Raw genomic sequence first — 19,707 nt, forward strand, 5'->3', positions numbered from 1 at the left:
TTGCCCCCTACACCCTGCAAGTCCCTCTCCACGATGATCTTGGGGTTCCTCGGCCCTGGGCTGCCAGCGCCTGGGTAATAGCCTCAGTCATGGCAGATGTCTGAGCCTGTAAAGCTAAAGCTAGTGATTGGGACTGGTGCTGTTGCATTCCCACATCCTGTGAGGCCACCACCCATCTGCTCAGTGAACTCTCTCAATCCCGCACAGGCCGTGCAGTGGTATGAATTCATCCCTTCCCAGACCAGTAGCTTTACAAACTGATCCCGGAGGTTCCCTGCTGGAAGCTTGTAATGAATGCTCTGTTGGACTCAGTCTACAAACTCAGCTAGAGGCTCACCAGGTTTTTGCCTCACTCCTGCTATAGGGGACTCAGTAGGCCTATCATCCAGTTTGTACCAAGTGACAAGTCCTGCTTGCCTCACCTAGTCATGGTATGGACCAGGTATTGCCTCCTGTTGGATGCCAGTGGAGTACCCTTCCCCGTCCCTGTTAACAAGGCATAAGTAATAGGTATCATGGGTTGAGCCTGCCGGTTATTTTCTACTTGCCCTCTACATTCCTCCTTAAAGAAAGCACACATTTAATAAACTGAGAACTAGTGAGGACAGCTTTAGCCACATCCAGCCAGGCTTTAGCAACACCTGGGTGATAAGCAATGTCCTGTAATAAGCTCTGGGCCAAAGGAGAGTTTGGGACATCCTCCGCCACCACGTTGCAGAGCTCTTTAAGATCCTTAGCTTCCCATCGATACCATTCCAAGGGCCTGTTTGCTCTTGGTGCCAGATTGAACGTTTACACTTGGGGTAGCAAATCCTGTGGCCTAGGGTCCATGCTCTCAGGTGGCCCTTCCTTTCCAGGGTAGGCCTCCTAGTAGGTTACTTCCCCCGCCCTACACCCCTCCGTGGATGGTTTGTAGGGGTCCGATTCTTGCAGGTATCTCTCACAGATCGTGTAGGGTTCCGTACCTCCCCTCCAATCGGGGGAATAAGGAGAGGGGCTATGACCATCAGGGGCATCTGAATCAGAGGGACTAACTTTCATCCTCGTTTTGACTTCCATGGTGCATGTTTCAGTGTGTTCTAGGTCAAATTTGACCCATTCCTTTTCCTTCTCACTTCCCAAGTCCTCCTTTTCTCCTCCTAGGCCTAATATTGCCTCCTCCTCCTTCTTCTGTAAGATAGCATTACCCATAGTAAGGGTTTCACTTACGCTGACACACTGCTTAGCCTCTGCTGGTATTTTTTCCTTTCGTGCCCCTTGTTGGGAGCCAGATGTTGGGTCTTCATCCATCCCACAAAAGACGGACAGGGTCCGAGGAAAGGTAAGTGTGGCCGCTGGCCTGTTCCCCAATCTCCCTCAGCCAGGGAGACAATCAGATGCAGCGGGGAGTCAACTCAAGCAGGAAAACTAATTTATTAACATAGAGCAAGCCATTTTTAAAGCAAAAAAGAATGGGTAGCATGGGAGGGGAGGAAGAGGAACCAATCACTGTCAAGGTCACATCCTATCATGCACCTAAGCTTCCACGGTCTGTTTAAGCACTGAACATAAAGCAAATCGGGCTCTGTCCACTCAACTCCCTATCAGCGCCATCTTTGCTGCCCATGTGCTCTACACCATGTGAGTACTGATTCTTGGATCTTTCCCCTTTCCTCCAATTTCTAAATGTGATCCTTATTGTCACACTTCATGAACTCTTAATTAAAAATTATTGTTGTGCCATACGTCTTGCCTATCATTTCCTATGAGAATCATGCATGAACTAAACTCTTCCCTAGACCTGAATTCAAGAACCTCATAACATTTATAGACATGTTAAATATACGAGTTATATTTACATCTATATATTAAGTCTATATTGTGTTTGTTGGAGTGAATCATTATGTTTTATTATTGATTTATTGATTAAGCATTTATTTTACGAACTGTGAGTGCACCCATAATATTTACTACATTTATTCTAATCTATTCCATAGCATGTAACTTTACAGACATATTATGAACTTGCACAGAAAAGGAAAACAGGTGTCACACTTGAAAACTTACACCAGGAAGAAATTTTTGGCAATGATGCGACCTGATCTGAAAGCCTGAGAGGTCCAATTCTTGAATGGGTGAGTGTCAGCACCACAGCCTCTAGCCCATTCAGCTGCCAAGTCGATCCCAAGACCTGGGATCAAGCCCCTGTTTGGCCAAAATCGCAGTAACTTTCTATGACGATGATGGTACATAAATAAATATAAATATCTAAATTTGGCCAAAATCACAGTAACTTTCTATGACGATGGTGGTACATAAATAAAAATAAATTTAGATATTTAGGTACTGCCAGAGGTGTGTATCTAGTATTCAATGACATATACTACGTTCCAACCGATTCTCATGTATTTAGTGGGGATGCCATTTAATCAATAATATTGTTTTAATGCATAATAAACTATGAATTAAAATCAATCTGTGTCCTGTGATTATTGGGTCTAAATTTATTCTAGATTCATTTTGAGGGACTACTCATCCATCCATGACATTTATCACATTTCCATGGTATTCCTATGGACAGGCAATAGTTTCTTAGACTCTCCAGCCCCTTTTAAATGGCATGATCAGGATTCGAACTCAGGGCCTAGCATCCAGGTTGGCCTATGGCTTCACTGACAGCCCGCCAGCCTTCAGCAATGCCAGGTGAACTACAGGTTGCAGCCATGTCATTCAGACCCAGGATGGTCCCCGTGCAATGAAGAAAAATAGAAACTGCTGACCTTCTGTGGTTCGTGGCTTTTTTTTTTGATGGTGTTTTCATTTTGTTTTCCTGTTAGTCCCTGAGGCCTAGGACCCAGGATGGGCTGTGGGTACAGTGACTGCACCATCCCAGCCTAGGGTCATGGAAACTGAGGAAGAATTGCCATGACCTGAGTTAAAGCCCCGTGCATGGCAAAAAATAAATTAATTAATTAATAATATTACTGAAGCTCCCTGTCTTGGATTTTGTGCCATTTTGTTGTTTGCCAGGCAGGGATGCATCTTGGGATCTGGGTAATTTTAATGCACTGAGCGGGTAGAGGAAAAGAAAGCTCTCCTCCCTTGAAGACAAGCAATTCAGGCCTGTTCCCTAGAACTGAATTCAAGCCCCAGCCCTGGAAAACATAACATTTATAGACATGTTTATTATATGATTTATACTTACATCCATATATTCAATTTATATCGTGTTTGTTGGAATGATTCATTATATTTTATTATTTATTTATCTACTTACCATTTATTTATAGACTGACTGTGAGTGCACCTATAACATTTATTACATTCATTCAAATCTATTCCACAGCATGGAGCTTTGCAGACATATTTTTACATCATACCTGACACCCAGCACTCGCACAGAAAAGGAAAACAGGTATCACATTTGGAATCTTTCTCGAGGAAGACATTTTTAGCAATGCTGGGGCCTGAACTGAAGCCCTAGGAGGCCCAATTCATGAATGGGTGAGTGTCAGCATGGCAGCCTCTAGCACATTCAGATGCCAGGTGGATACCAGGACCTGGGATCGAGACTCAGGTTTGGCCAAAATAGCAATACTTTTCTATTCAGACAGTGGTATAAAAATAAATATATATTTAGAAATTTAGATACTTCCAGTGATGTGTATCTAGTAGTATTCAATGACATATACTACCTTCCTAGTGATTCACAGGTATGTAGTGAGAATTCTATTTAATCAATAGTATTCTTTTAGGGGCTGGGAAAGTGGTCACTGGGAGAGTGCTTGTCTTGCATGCACGAGCCCTGGGTTCAATTCCTCAGCACCACATGATCAGAAAAAGCCGGGAATGGTGCTGTGTCTCAAATGGTACACACTATCCCTGAGCTTAAAAGCTGACGGAGAGTTCCCAGGACCAGAGTTCAGGCCCCACTACCGACAAAACACACACACACACACACACACACACACACACACACACACACACACACACGTATTCTTTTAATGCATAATAAACTATGAATTAAAATCAATCCACAGCTTGTGAATACTGGGTTTAATTTTATGTTAGGCTGATTGACAAACTACTCATCCAACCATGACATTGATCACATTCCTCTGGGGTTCCTATGAACAGACAATAGTTTCTTAGGTTCTCCAGCCCTTTCTAAGTGCCATGACCAGAATTCAAATGCCTAGGTGTTCAGATTGGCCTATGGGTTCGCTGCCAGCCTGCCAGCCTTCAGCAATGCCAGGTAACCTACAGGTTATAGCTGTGTCATTTGGACCCGGCATGGTCACCATGCAAGGAAGGAAAACCGAGAAACCGCCGACTGTCTGCAATTCGCGGCTATTTTTCAGTGCCATTTTCAATTTGTTTTCCTGTCATCCCCTGAAACCTCGGATCCCAGGATGGGCTGTGGGCCCAGAAGCTGCACCATTCCAGCTTAGGGTGATGGAGGCTGAGGCAGAGTTGCTACGACCTAAGTTCAAGCCCCGTGCCTGGCAAAATAAATGAATAAATAAATAAAATAAAATAAATTTTAATAAAGTATATAAAAAGTAAAATAAAAAATTTTAAAAATTTAAAAATATTAAAAATACTAATGGAGCTCCCTGGCTTGGAATTCGTGTCTGCTTTTTTCTGCTAGGCCTGGGATTTGAACTCAGAGTCTGGGAATCTCTAATGCACTGTGGAGAATGGGGAAACTCACCCTCTTTGAATACAAGCAATTCAGGCCTGTTCCCTAGGCCTGAATTCAATCCTCAGCCCTGTTAAAGTAATATTCATCCACACTTGAAAAAAATTTTAATATCTACATAATTATGTTTACTGTATATTGCTTTCAGGGTATTTATTTTGTGTATTATTCATTCATTATATTTATTGACTATTACTATACTTATTACACATATTAAATTTATTACATATTATGAGAACTATACAGATTTGCATATATATTATATATCTTACTTCAGACCCAGGACATTCACTGAATTTCTATATTAGATGATCCCATGCTTAGAAAAACAGAAAGAATACACCAACCAAAGTCTAATTTATCCCTAGGCACCCCAGTTGCCCACATCTGTAATCCTAGCTACTCAGGAGGCTGAGAACTGCACGATGAAATTTCAAAGGTAATGAAGGCAGAAAAGCCTGAGAGAACTCATCTCCAATTAACTGGCAAAAAGCCCAGCTACAGGTATGGCTGAAGTGGTAGAAAATCAGCTATGAACAACAAAGGCAAGAAAGACCAAGCTGAGTTCAAGTTCATGGAGGGAGAGAGGGAGATAAAAGGGAGAGAAATCCTCCAAAAACAGAGAACAAAACAACAGTAGAAAAATCCCACATAATTTATGGTACCAACCAAACTGGAAAAAAAATAATGAAGTTATGCAGTTGTATAACTTTACATGAGCATATATGCTCTTAGGTACACTTCAAAGCTACATTTTTAATAATATATGCATATATATTCATAATGAATATATAATATATCTTTAAATAAACTAAGAAACCAGCCAATGAATAAATACTTCTGAATTAGTGCCTTAAACATAGCATTATAAATTATTTATACTAAAAGTATATTCCAGGTTTATTTTCTCAGAATCAATCTTTAAGAAGTTTGTTCACGTGCCTGGCAGAGGTGGCTCATGCCTATAATCCTAGCTAATCAGGAGGCTGAGATTTGAGGATGGCGGTTCAAACCCAGCCTGGACAGGAAAGTCGGTGAGACTCTTAATTCCAATAAACCACTAGAAAACCGGAAGTAGCATTGTGACTCAAGAAGTAGATTGCTTACATTGAGCTGAAGAGTGAAGGGATAACCCCTGAGTTCAGGCCCACGACCAAAAAAAAAAGTTTTTTCATACAGATCATAAAATTCTAATACTTTGAGCTTTAGGAAACTCAGAGTCTTATGCCAGAGTTTTATGCTCTTTAGGCGAATACTCCACTACTGACTACATCCCACTCCCAATGTTATTGTTTTTCATTTTACAATCTAGTTTATTCCCAAAATGCTTACAAGTACCTGCTGTCCTCACAAAAGTGAGTTTTTATTCAGAAACACAACTTTTTGTGCTATGACTCCCCTAGTGTATTTCGTTGTAGGCACGGAGGAAAACTAACATGACACAAATGTAGAGTTTATAAATATAGAAATAACTCTAAATATAAATAAAATCAACTGTCCCAACCTTCTAGGGAGAAATGGTGTCCTTATTTTCATGTTCACTCTTCATAGAAGATGGTCAAAATAGAAACACCAATGTGCTATGATGAAATGTAAAAGTTTAAAGTCTTTTTTTGAAAAACTTTAGTGTTATAAAATCAAAATATATCAAATAAAGGTGAAGTGAACTGAAAAAATATTAAAAATGCTAATGAAGCTCCCTTGCTTGGAATGTGTGGCATTTTTTTGTCTGCAAGGCCTGGAATTTGAACAAGAGGTCTGGGTAACTCTGTTCCACTGTGCAGGAATGGGAAGCTCACCATGCTTGAAGAACAGAAAGTCAGGCCTGTTCCCTAGGCCTGAATTCAAGGCTTATCCCTGGAAAGCATATTCCTTATATACATTTCAAAGATAGGATTGAACTTCCATACAGATGTTCAGACTATATTATGTTTGGGGTGGTTATTCATTTAATTTTTTGTTTTATTCATTTATTTACCATTTATTTTATTGACTGTGATGATACCTAATAATGTATTATATTGTTTGCATCCTTTCACATAGCATTTAGATTTGTAGATGTCTTCTCAATCATGCCTGACACCAAGGACTCTCCCAGAAAAGGAAAACAGATTGGCTTCTTAATCCAAGATTAAATTTTTGGCAGTGCTAGGATCTGAACTCAGGGACATGCAGTCCCAATTCATGAATGGGTGAGTTTGAGCACGGCAGCCTCTAGCCAATGAAGCTGTCAGGTGGTTCGCAGCTGCTGAGATCTTGCCCCAGGATTGTACAAAACAGCATTACGTGGATAGGCAGACAGTGGTATACAAATAAATATATATTGGTAAAAAGAGCCATAGCCGCCTATCTATGATTGAATGACATATATTACGTTCCTACCAATTCTTAGGTATTTATTATACTACAATTAAAGGAATAGTATTCTTTTCATGCTTAATAAACTATTAATTGGGATCGATCCGTGTCCTAGGATTATTGCATCCAATTTTAGACTAGACCGATGCACAAACTTCTCTTTCAATCAGTATTCCTATGCATAGGAATGAGTCTCTTGTGATCCCCTGTCATTGGTAGGTGTCAGGACCGGGATTTGAAGCCAGGGCCTATGTTGACAGGTTGTCCTATGGTTTTCTTGATAGTGTGCCAGCCTTCAGATATGGCAGGTTAGATCAACTTTGCAGCTATCTGATTCAGACCCAGGATGGTCACTGTGCAAACTAAAAAACATAAAACCCCAGACTTCTGCAGCTCCCCACTTTTTGTTCTATCCCACTTTTATCCTCATGCAAGCCCTCTGGGCCTAGGATTCCAGGATTGGGTATGGGTCCTGAGCAGCAGCTAGCCTAGGGTGATCGAGCTGAGGCAGAGTTGCCACGACCTCAGTTCAAGCCCCATGGTTGGCCCCCCAAATAAAAAGAAAAGAAAAGAAAAATTAATTAATTAATTAATGAACTAAATTTTTAAAAAAAGCTCCCTAATTTGGAATTTCTGTCAGTTTTCTTTCCTAGCCTGGGATTTGACCTCAGGGTCTTTGTAAATCTGTAGCAATGTGAGGGAAAGTGCAGATTTGCCACTACTGGGGTTCATACCCCATGCCAAGCCAAAACTAAAAATAAGTCACTCAGATTGGCAGGATGAGTAGTTTTGGAGATGGGAGGGAAGGGATGGTAGGAGGAAAACAAAGGAGGAGGCAACAATGCTCAATAGGAAATATACTCATGACCTTGCTCAAGTAACTGTGACCCCTCCGTACAACATTTTTACAATAAAAAAAGTACAAGAAAGAAACAATGTAGTGTTCAGAGAAGCACTTTGTGAGTAAGGGACGGACGTCTGAATAGTTGTACAAAATTCTACACTGCTTTTTTAATGTTCATTATGTAACTGAATAAACATAACTCCTTTCATTAAAAAATTAAGTCACTATCTTGGAACTGGCCAATATTTTTACCATTGGTTGGATTTGATCTCACCCTCCAAGTAACTCTTTTGTACCATGGGTGAAGGCGAAGCTTACTGTCCTTGACAAAATGAAATTCAGGCTAGAGTTCCCCTGGCCTGAATGGAGGCCCTGCAATGGAAAAGATATTTCTACACATATGTAATATAGGATATATACTTACATAATTATGTTTATTACATATTATGATTTTTATTATTGATTTTGTATTTATTTTTTATTTGATTCATTTATTTATTGAGTATTTTATTTAGTGTTATCATACACATATTTATTACATTTTGCACATCTATTATAAAATTATACACAATAATTTAGGACATTGACTCATTTTTCATTAAAACTTTTTGTGTTGAAACATGATACATAATTAAATGGCATTTGTAATAATCTTCACATGTTTAGGGTCTCTCTCAAGTATGAACTTTGTCTTATTTATCTTTGAACACGTTCCTATAGGGATTTCTTTAATGATTTATACTCAGAAGCGTTTTTTTTGGACAGACAAGTTGTGGGATAAGATTGTAAGGGTGAGCCTAGAAATGTGGCTTACAGGTAAAGAGCTGGCTCAACATGCATGATGACCAGGGCTTGAATATTCAGTGCCACATACTCAGAAAAAGCCAGAAGCAGTGGAGTGGCTCAAATGGCAGAGTGCTAGCCTTGATAAAAATAAGCCCCAGGACTGTCATAAACAATTGGCCAGATGCGGGTGGCTCACACCTGGAACCCCAGCTTCTCAGGATGCTGAGATTTGAAGACCACAGTTCAAAGACAGCCTAGGCAAGGAAAGCCTGTTAGACTCTTATGTCCAATGTACCACCAAAAAAAAACCCTAGTGGCGCTGTGGCTCAAGTGGTAGAGTGTTAGCCTTGAGCTGAATTGCCCAGGGACAGGGCCCAAGCTTGATACAAGACACACAACTGGAAAAAAGTAAGGGTTAATCAAAGTACTTTTCCTATCTGCTAATTAGGAGAACGTTCCCTGGAAAATAAATGCTGATGTAAACCAGAATTGGAGTCAGAGCTTAAGGTTGAAGTGTAACAGATCCACTTGCCCAGGCTCTCAGACTCTAGCATTATAACCTTGTGTGCTAAAGGGATCTGAATGGTCCAATGTTGAAAGGCTTAATATGCTCCCCAAGCCCTTTGTGATAAGCACTTGACTTGTATTGTCAGTGTCATTACAGTCCTAAACCTAGCAGAGCACCAGTAGCTTAAACTCATCAACCTAGCTAAGGAGACTGAGGTCTCAGGATTACAGGGTGAAGCCAACCAGGGCAGGAAAGTCTATGACACTCTGACTTCCACTTCTGAAAGGTCAGGTGTTCAATAGTTTCTTATGTTTCCTTTGGTGATGAGAAATTACTTGAACTCTAAATGTTATTAGAATTCTTGTGCTATAGAAGAAGGAAAGAAACATCATTGACCCATCCAAGGTTCAAATGAAATTCTCAGGATTCAAGCCCTAGCCCTGTTAGCAGGGAGAACTCCAGTGTAACACTGTATTTGAAGGACAGAAAACAGTATCAAAAGCCAGGCTAGGTGGAGAGACCTAGGCTTGTAGGATTAGGATGCAGAAGATACACACTCAACAGGGAAGTGAGCTGCAAACCACTTCATTATATTCATTCCAGACACATCCAGCAATGAGGGGAAACCTGAAATATTTGTTACAGTTACACCACGGTCAGGCTTTCTCAGCCTCTTCAAACGATGCATAACCTTCCTCCTTTAGGTGAAGGGAGCCTCAGGCTATCTTTAGGTTACCAATCGAGAGTCAGTTTAGTGAGAGAGAGGGCAGGAACACAGTAGAAAAACCATGCTCTCTGTTCTTAGGGAGTGGATTTTTTACTCTACATCTGTCAGATTTGAAGGCCCTTCTTCTACCTCTGCCAGTCCATTCTCCTTCCTTCATTCTCCACATCATTAATGCAAATCCCCAGTCGAACGTCAGGCAGGGCCGTTTCTCTTCTATTTCCAAGCACCTGAGTTAGAACTTGGCTTTGCCTTCTTGGTTCTGGGGCCGTTATTCTGCCTGAGAAGTGAAAAAGAGACAGTCTTCCTGCTCTGTGGTTGTGTGAAGGCGATGCTGGTGTCCTGGCACACTGCAGAAGGACTCATGACTGGGAATTGTTCCCTTCTTTCCTCCTGACATCCAAGACCAGATTCATGTATCATTTTTCTATCTATCTATCTATCTATCTATCTATCTATCTATCTATCTATCTATCTATCTATCTATCTATCTATCTATCTATCTATCTATCTATCTATCTATCTATCTATCTATCTATCTATCTATCTATCTATCTATCTATCTATCTATGTATCTATCTATCTATCTATCTATCTATCTATCTATCTATCTATCTATCTGTCTGTCTGTCTATCTATCTATCTATCTATCTATCTATCTATCTATCTATCTATCTATCTATCTATCTATCTATCTATCTATCTATCTATCTATCTATCTATCTATCTATCTATCTATCTATCTATCTATCTATCTATCTATCTGCCTGCCTGCCTGCCTGCCTACCTACCTATATATCTCTTTGACATTTCTTAGATTGAACTCAAGGACTGGGCATTGTCTCTAGCACTCTACTACTTGAGCCACAGCACCAATTCTGGCTTTTTCTCTGTATATACTACTGAAGAATAGAACCCAGGGCTTCTTGCATGCTAGGCAAGCATTCTCTCACTAATCCACATTCCCTGCCCCCTCATCTTTTTTTCTTAATGGTAGTTTTTACATAAGTATGCTACAGTTTGTGTCCTCAAGTGTAATTTTCTGAATACCGGTTATTTCTATAAACCCTGATCTTCTCTTCCCTTGCCTTATTTGTGACTGTTCCTGGATTGGCCTCATAATAAAATGTAACTATAGGCTGCTGAGAGCTGCAATGTGCATTGTATAAGGACAGAGGCCTGGAACCCTGGAAGAGCAAAGCGATGGGGCTGAAATAAAAAGAATGATGCAGTATGCGTAACAAGCATATCTGAAAAATCAATCAGTATATGAAAGCAAAAGCTTTGCATACAGTCTGTTTGCACTCAAAGAATTAACATACACAAGTAAGAAAGTAGGGCACTGATACATAAACTTGGCCTTCTCTTTTTGAATTTTATTTTTTGGACATCTCAGTGCTTAAACTCAGGGTGCAATGTGTTCCTCAGCTGTTTTGCTCAAGGCTGAGCTTCTCATACTGCCATAGCTCTACTTCCAGCCAACTGGTCGTTAATTGGACTTAAGCAACTCCCAGACTTTCCTGCCTGGTCTGGCTTGTGTTTCCTGCTAGGCTTTCTCTCCCAAAACTGGAGCTCTATCTTCTAGGCCACTACTCCACTTCTGGTTTTCTGGTGGTTTATTGGCAATAAGAGTTTCACAGACTTCCTGCTTGGGCTGGCTTTGTAAGGCGATCTCCTGAAGAGGATTCAAGCAGCTTTCCTCAGGGATTTACCAAGGAGCCACTCCACAAAAACCTTTAATCTAAATCTCAGGAGGTACTAGATAAAAATAGAAACGTGCAGATACTTGTAGTGTGTCCTAGATAGTTAAGGTTGGAGACACACAGCACTCATAATTATCAGATCATTTTATAGGCAAAAGGAGCAATGCAGACAGTATGACGATCGTTCCAGCTTTTGGTCCTCTCATCCTGAGACAGTAAATTCACTGCAGCTCAATGCTAAGTGACAGAACTGGCATGTCCTGTGGACATTTGCTCCTCAATCCTGTGACACTCATTTCTCACTTTTGTCTTCCAACCTGTGACCAGAGTGGAAGATGAGGAGAGAAAATCCTTCTCTGAGAAAGCAGCTATAAAGAACATTGGGTAGTCTCTTATAAGTTCAAACCATTGGAATGACCCACTAAGAAGTCAGATTGTCCAGATTAAAAAAAAAAATTAAGAAAAGAAAGATGGTACCAGTGGCTGCTGACTGTAATCCCAGTTCCTCAGGAGGCTGAGATGATGTAAAGAATCTGAATTTGAATCCGGCCAGTGTAAGAAAGTCCTTTACACTGTTATTTCTAAGAGATCACAGAAAAACCCAGAAGTGGGCTTTGACTCGAGCTTAATGCACTACCCTTGAGTAAAAGGAGCTCAGGGACAGCGCACAGGCTCATAGTTCAACCCCAGGACCTGCCCCCTCAAAAAGAGCCTGTATCTCCACGTCTTGGTCTATGTATGGATGTATTCCTACAGGTGAATCTCCAGAGTAAGAGTAGCTATGATGAATGGCACCAAGCGAGGAAATTTGTATTCAAAACTATGAGTTCATAACACAGAGGATGCTTTTATGACATTGCATGTTCAAGGGCTCCACTCACTGCTCCCAGGATAGCCTGAAGGTTGCTCTGCATCCCAGTCCTGCTGGAAGAAGTCTTTCTCATTGTCTGGACAGGCAGACAAAAGTCCTCAATCCTGTACAGCTGTGTAACAAGCAACTCTATCTGGGCCACTTAGTGAGGAGGAGTGTGGGCAGGCTCTGAAAGTCAAACGATCTCTCTCCCAAGTGCTCTATTTTGACAGGAAACCTTCATTTATGCCACCTCCCATGGAAGGCCAAGTTCTGTGCACTTATACTGCCTTTGTGAGACTATATTCTGATGTTCAGATACAGGGCTCAATATAATTCAGGAGTCCTTCTGGCAAACAACTAGGGCACTTAACTTAATTAAATGTTTCATAACCTGCGATGATGGGCCTATGATGCCTCTCCTAGCTTTCCGGAAGCTTTGGAAATCCAAGAACATCTCAGATATCACAAAATTTCCTGTCATCTAGGGCTGGTGAAGCGCATCAAGTTTTGAAACCTTTGACCTCTCCTAGTTGGGCTCTGAGAGGCTAAGTTTTGTGGTTAAACCCAGGGCGTGGGTGCTGACCATGATCTCAGAGCAGAAGTCTACTGCCTTCCCATTTTGTGTCACAGCTTCACTTCTACTTTCTGTGTGTGTTTGTGTGTCAGTAAGCGAACGCACGTGGGAGTGTGTATGTGCATACACTAGTCCTGGAGCTTGAACACAGGACATGAGCACTGTATCTAGTTTCTCTTGTACAAGGATTGCCCTCTCTTACTTGAAACACAGAGCCATTTCAGGCTTTTTCCTAGTGATTTGGTCCAGAGTATTCAAGCCTAGGGTTTCATGTATGCAAAGCACTCTACCCCTAAGGTACATTCTCAGCCCTCTACTTCAGGTTTGTTAATTGGCTTATGTCTTTTTTGTTGTTGTCAGTTGTATGAGTTGAAGTCTGGTTCTGGGTGCTGTCCCTGAGCAATTCAGCTCTAATCTTGTGCTCTACCACTTGAGCCACCGGTTTTCTGGTGGTTCATTGGAGCTAAGTGTCTCACGGACTTTCCTGCCCAGGCTAGCTTTGAACCATGATCCTCAGATCTCATCCTACTGAGTAGCTAGGATGATCAGCATGAGCCACAAGCACCCAGCTTCCACTTCACGTTTCTTAGTGATGAATTGGAGATAATAGTCTCATGGGACCTTTTGTGTCTGGGATAGTTTGGAACCCAGATACTCTGGTCTCAGCTTCCTGAGAAGCCAGGAAGACAGACCTTGGCGATACAACCCTAGGCTGTGGCACTCTGCTGCAAGAGGTTCCTTGGCTACACGTGGTGGAGTGCTGGCCATGAGTCCAAGAGTTAAGGATCAGCGCCTAGACCCTGAGTTCAAGGTTCATGACTGAGAAAAAAACAAAACAAAACAATTGTCCGCAGTAGACAACTCACTAGTCTTCATTAATACATAATTTTGTCCCTGCCATGGGGACATATCTGAGCCTCAATATTCTTGTCTGCCTAATCATCCAAGTTGTGGAGCTATTACAAGGGCAAGATGAAAGAATGCACCCTTTGAAGGACAAAACACATTACACTCTTTACAGTATTCAGCACACAACATCCAGTGAGACTCATCACCCAGCACCCAATGCAGGACTCAGAACACTGCACCCTGTGAAGGACTCAGCACATAGCATCCTGAGCAGGACTCAGCACACAGCACCACACGAAGGACCCAGCACCTCAGGAAGAACTCATCACATAGCTGTATCCCACAAGATGTCATTAGTATTGGGTGCTTTCATCAGTATCACCATTTTTTCAGAAACACATCACAAACTGCACAAAGTTCACATCTAATCACTGAGATTGGTGGGGGTTTTTTTGGGGGGGAGGGAGTCAGCCATAGGGATTGCACTAAAATGTTGAGGGTACTGTCCTATGAACTTTTGCTTGAGCCACAGCACAGAATTTCACAGACATCCTGCCAGGGCTGGGTTTTAAACCCATCAGTGTGAGATCTCAGCCCCCGAATATCTTGATGACAGGGGTGAGCGAGGCAGCAGCATGTGGTTCTGTGGAGCTGGCTTGCAGTGGCATAACTCTGGCTAAGTCAGGTTAGATGGCAGCTGTCAGCACCAGACTCATGGCTTGCTCTGTGATGAGGTATTTGAAGTCCTATACTTATAGAGTTGCATTCACAACATTCAATCATATTTTGGTGCCAGTCCTGGGTCTTGAGTAAGAGTCTAGACACAGTCCCTATGGTTTTGCACTCAAAGCCAGTGCTCAAGTGCTTGAGTGACAGCACAACTTCCGAATTTTTATATGCATGTGGTAGTGGAGAATCGAATCCAGGGCTTTGTATGTACAAGCCATCACTATACAACTGAGCCCCAGGAATGACAAGTGTATAAACAAATAAATATGTAGATTGACATATATATGTATATATATATATGTATACATATGTATAAAATAAGAGAAAGTTGTCTGTATATTATGAAATTACATATATTACTAGTAATTATTGACAAATAAATTATTCCTTCAAGTTTTAAGTATCATGGTTGAATATATAACAAGGTATTAATTGAAAATTAGTCAAAGTAGTATAATTATTGTGTATAATTTTATAGTATACTCATACACTACTAATTTAATGGTTACTTTTATAACATTCCATTTGTATGGATGTATATTGGCATGCATTTCTTAGAATCTCCCAACAATCATTAGTGGAAGTCCCAGGATTCGACCTCCAGGCCTAAGTTGAAGTTTCGGTTATGGCTTCCCTCATAGCCAGCCAAACGCAAGATCATGTACACTTTCTGGGCCTTTTAATTTAAGCCCAGGATTGTCAGAATGCAAAGGGGAAAAAATGTAAGACCATGTTATTGAACTTCTCTGTTTTATCCTTCTCCTTTTTATTTTTTGCCAACCCCGAGATTTGAACTTGGGTCCCAGGAACCAAGGGTCAACTGTGGCAGAGATGCCAAGACCTGAGTTCAAGCCCTGTGCTTAGCCAAAGGAAAAAAAGCCCTGGTTTTAAATTTGCACCACTTTTCTGGCAGGCCTGGGATTTGAACTCAGGGTCTGGGTAACTCTGTGGCACTGTGGTTCAAGGGGAAGCTCACCGTTCTTGAGGACAAGAAATTTTAGACCAGTTCCCAGGGCCTGAATAGAAGCCTCAAAATGAAATAATAATATTCATATATGAGATTTATTTACATGCATGGGTTTAGTGAGTATGACGTTTATTACACTTATTTCTTTAGTATTATAATACACATAACATTTCATTTATTACATCCTATCACACAGGATATATTTGCATATAGATTATATATCATACTGAAACCCAGGATATTTTTCAGGAAAAAAAATGTGTAAAAAGTGGCTTCTTACTCCATGAATAAATTTTTGGCCATGCTGAGATTTCAACTCATGGCCTAGAATGCCCAATCCATAAATGGGGTCACAGTCTTGGCTCACCATCCTCTGGAAAACTGAGCTGCCAGGAAATTCTGAGGACCTGTGATCAAGCCACAATAGTGCCCAATATATAGAGGATATCATTAAATTATATATATATATATATATATATATATAGTTACCAATTATTAGTTTAAGTTATTTCTCCATTTAATGAAATATAATGGCTGAATACTTATGAAAGAATTAATTAAAAATTCGTCAATATCCTTCCATTAGAGGAATCATACCATGGTGTTAGAATGGAAGATTTAAGTTCAATAATTTTTCTGTGGCATTCTAAAATAGAATCATGAATTAACTGCAAATTTAATTATTACTTTGATTACTTTGATAATATTCCATTAGCATTCACATAAATAGGAATGAGTTTGTCAGGATCTCCCTCCATTTGTGAGTGGCAGTCCTGGCATTCTAACTCCAGGCCTAGATAATTTATTTCAAGTGTAAACAATTGGAATAACACTGTGAAGATTTCAGATTGTCATGATTTTAAAAAGAACAAGAAGAAAAGAAAGCCAGGTGTCAGTGGCTCCTGTATTTAATGCTAGCTCCTCAGGAGGCTGAGGTGTAGAGAATGCCAATTTGAATTCAGCCAGGGCAGGAAAGTCCTAGACACTCTTAATTCTAAGAGATCACAGGAAAATATGCCCATGGGTTGGGCCTGTACCTCAAGGGCAGAGCTCTACCCTTGAGCAAAAGGAGATCAGGGATAGGGCTTAGTCTCCTATTTCAACCTCGGACCTGCCAAAGAAATAAAAGAATTCAGTAACTCCATGTCTCTGTGTGTAGATGTATGGACGATGGGCTTTCAGCAGGCTGCCCATGCCCAGACCCCTAACCTGGGCAAGCTGGGAAAAGCCCTCAGAGAGTACTAAGTATGAGCCAGTAGCTTGAACAAAGCATCCTTCTCTGGTATTTAATAAGTGAAACCCCGAAGGCTTGCCTGGGCTGGTGTATGCAACAGATGCATTACATTCTGGCTGAGGTATTTCATTGGGACATCTAGCAGCCAGCCACTACCTCCAGGGAGACCACAGTTGCTAGGCTATATGAGTTGTGGAAGGTTCTGGCTCCATATTTCCTATCCCTCTGTAGGATGTGAGCCTAGATCTCTGAGGCCTGGTGGCTATCACTCATTCACCATTCCTCATTGCCGAGTCTCAGGCTGGTCCCAAATCCTGGCAAAGATATAAAATGGCCAGCGATTTCTGTGCTGAAATCCCACCCTCCTAGATCCTGTTAGAAGTGAGCCTTGGGCTGTGAATGTGGCTTAGTGGTAAAGTGCTTACCTAGAGAGCATGAAGCTCGAGGTTCGATTCCTCAGTACTACATAAACAGAAAAAGCCAAAAGTGGCACTGTGGCTTAATCCCAGACCCTTAGTTCAAGCCCAAGATTAGCAAAAACATGTGAGCTTGGTGAGACATACTCTTCTGGGACTCAGAGGAGGGCCGAGGTTATAGGTAAGAGGGAGATGGCAGGTGCTGATGGCTCACCCCTATACTCTTAGCTACTCTGGAGGCTGAAATCTGAGGATTATAATTGCAAGACAGTGCAGGCAGGAAAGTCTATATGAGAATCTTTTCTCCAATTAAACACCCCAAAAGCCAGAAGTAGAGCTGTGTTCCACGTAGTAGAGTGCTAGCCTTGAGCATAAAAACTCAGGAATAGCATCCAGGCCATGAATTTCAACCCCAGGAATGGCACACACACACACACACACACACACACACACACACACACACACACACACACACACACACACACACACACACACACACACACACACACACACACACACACACCAATATAGAGCATTTGCCAGTCAGTCTACCAAGTTCCATCTCTAGGAACTCAATATTTTTTAAAAAGAGAGAGAATGGAAGGAAGGGCTTGCTCCAGGAGGTGATATAACTAGTGCCAAAATTCCACAGGAGTTCTAAGATGTGGAACAGGACAGAGAGCCTCAGGCAGAAGGTACACAGCATGGGCAAAGGTCCTGAGGTGTGGTGTAGAGCAGGTGGTGTGGGAGGAATGAAGGCTCTGTGTCTTCAGGCAAGTATGGCTGAACACTCAAGGCTGGGTCAAGGTTTGTACTTGAGTCACAGGTAGGGCAGAGGGTAGGGTCCAGAATGGGGCCCAGGGGAAGATTAGCTTGATTTTTCACCATGGACCCCAGCCATTTCCTGTGGCTGAAAGCCTATTTTTCACAGCCATTGACCCTAAGGCCTCCTTTGCATGGAGGAATCAGGGCAAACGCAGGGAAGAACACTTGCTTAAGAAAAGCTTCTACCCAGTGCCACCAGTAACTCAACCCTTGTAAATCCTAGCTGCTCAAGAGATTGAAATCAGAGATCGTGGTTCAAAGCCAGCTCAGGGGAAGAAAGTTAGTGAGACTCTTCTTGCCAATGAACCACCAAAAGCCAGAAATGGAGCTGTGGCTCAATTGGTAGAGTACCAGCCTTGAGGGAAAATATTAAAAGACCAGAGCTTAGACCCTGAATTCAAGCCCCAGTATAGGCACAGAAAAAATAAAGAAGATTTCAGAAGCTCAAAATCCAATGTGGAGAAAGGCCATTATCAGCTGGGCGAAGGTGGATCAAGCCTGTCATCCTAGCTACTCAAGACTGAGACCTGAGGATCAATCAAGATTCAAAGCTATCCTGGGCAGTATCTTACCTCCAATGAATCACCAAAAAGCTGGGAAGTTGAGCTACTGTAGTTAAAGTGGTACCGCACGAACCTAGTGTAAACAAGCTAAAGGATAACATCTAGGCTCTGAGTTCTTGTCCCGGTAAACACACACACACACACACACACACACACACACACACACACACACACACACACACACACACACACACACATACACACAGACTAACATCATTAGCAGGTGCCAGCAATTCTAGCTACTGAGCTCTTAGGATGGCAGCTTGAAGCCAGCCCAGGCAGGAAAGTCCATGAGACACTTATGTCCACCAAACTACTAAAAAAGATGAAAGTTCAGCTGTGTTTCAAGTGGTAGAATGCTACCTTTGAGCAAAGGAAGCTCAGGGACAGTGCCTAGGCCCAGAGTTACAGCTCAAAGATTTTTTTAAGACACACTTTGCCAGCCCCGCAGGCCATAAATCCAGATTTTGGTCATCCTAGATCTCACCTCCACTTCCGCCACTTCCACAGTACTGCCACATGTGGCCAGTGTGTGGCCAACACTGGGTTAAGAAGTGAACATACACAAGGGGGGAGGGGCATAGCCAGGTAAAGACTACTACGCCAGAACATTGATTCTCTCATCTCCCAGCTCCCTGGCCCTGGAATCTAAAGTCTGTGCCTCTGTATTCTGGGCATCCGAAATTGTCTAGAAGGCCAAGCTGGGGCCAGAAGATCGACTTTCCTGTGATAAAGTACATTTACATTACCTAGACACCGACCAATATTTCCAAGCCACCTTGGTCTCACCTCCCATGTAGCCCTGGATCCTCCTTGCTCGGGTGGCCTTCAGTCAGCTGTCAAGCTTGAGTTGGCCAGACCCACCAGCAAACCCCCATTCCCCACTCCATTGCCAGCCTGTTGAGAGGGATGTCAGAAGCCCAGCTGAGGAAAAGGACAGGACATCATATGACTGAGGCCCTCCATCTGAGGCATGAGAGACCTATGCCAGCTGGCACTGCTGTACCAGAATCTGCTGGAGGCGGCCAAATATTTGGACAGCCAGACTTGTGCCCCAGAGAAAATATGGAACACAGGCCACTGGCAATTTTCG

General features: G+C 42.0%; 1 long non-coding RNA gene across 1 annotated transcript in view; it reads right to left on the minus strand.

The window, feature by feature from the left end:
• LOC138828816 (uncharacterized) overlaps window positions 1-19,491 on the minus strand; it is an 83,228-nt gene extending 63,737 nt beyond the window's left edge. Inside the window, exon 1 of the long non-coding RNA XR_011372374.1 lies at window positions 19,404-19,491. This is a non-coding gene — a long non-coding RNA (uncharacterized lncRNA). The remainder of the gene's footprint in view (window positions 1-19,403) is intronic.
• Window positions 19,492-19,707: the final 216 nt, after the last annotated feature.

This window comes from Dipodomys merriami, unplaced genomic scaffold (assembly GCF_024711535.1).
Source record: "Dipodomys merriami isolate MVZ:Mamm:240054 unplaced genomic scaffold, mDipMer1.0.p SCAF_165, whole genome shotgun sequence".
Classification (NCBI taxonomy): Eukaryota; Metazoa; Chordata; class Mammalia; order Rodentia; family Heteromyidae; genus Dipodomys; species Dipodomys merriami.